Source organism: Corvus brachyrhynchos, unplaced genomic scaffold (genome assembly GCF_000691975.1).
Source record: "Corvus brachyrhynchos isolate BGI_N302 unplaced genomic scaffold, ASM69197v1 scaffold162, whole genome shotgun sequence".
Classification (NCBI taxonomy): domain Eukaryota; kingdom Metazoa; phylum Chordata; class Aves; order Passeriformes; family Corvidae; genus Corvus; species Corvus brachyrhynchos.
In genome coordinates, this window is record NW_008236696.1 from 8182202 (window position 1) to 8183122 (window position 921).

Sequence of the window (921 nt, forward strand, 5' to 3'; positions counted from 1 at the left end):
TCTAATAATCACATTTTAACACATGCATCAAGTTTGGATCAGAACAGCGTCTCTGGGATAATCAGTAAGCCCAAATTGCTGATTTAAGGCCTAAATATCAGTCACTGGCCAGCCAGCCACAATAAGTCACTCTATCCTTGAACTCTTGGAATTATTTTTGGCTCAGACTAACCCTTGTTACCATACATCTTATCCTACACACAGAAGAAGTGTATGTGTTTTTCAAGGCTACTGTTGCACCACAAGTTTACATACAAACACAACTTTTGCAAACATGAGACCAGAGTAAGATCTCCCATATCCCAGGGTGAGTCAGAAAGTTCTCAGGAGTCCAGGGAATGGTAACTGCCAGAAAGGATCAGGCCTAATACATGCATTAGAGAAGCAAGGTAGCTCCTTTGCTCGAGGTCTGGCTGATTCACTTTGCACATACCACTGCTTTAGCATTACATCCTTATCTAATGGTAAACCTGTTTCAACAACATGCAATACATATTAATGCAATATGCACTGCAACACACAATACGCATCCAAAGAAATATGCCAATGCAAAACTCTGACTGCTCACACATAGCCGGGCTAACAAGGAAGAGTCTTTTACAAAAGACAATCAAGAAATCACCTGAAACCATGAGACCTGAGGGGTCTCAAGCAATCAGCAATATTGAGACCTAATAACAGATGCTAATTCATGAAAGAAACACAAACAGTGGGACTGAGGTAATGGCAGAGATTTCATTAGTGCAATTACATTTAAAATGGTATGTTCTTTAATAGAATTTAAATAAGGCTTTGAATAATTACACACACTAAAACTAACATTCCATAACCTTATTCCGCATGGAAAAGCAGCAGAAACAACCCTCTGGACTGTACAAGGTCCAATTAATGAACAATTACATTCAAAAAGTAGATCAAAAC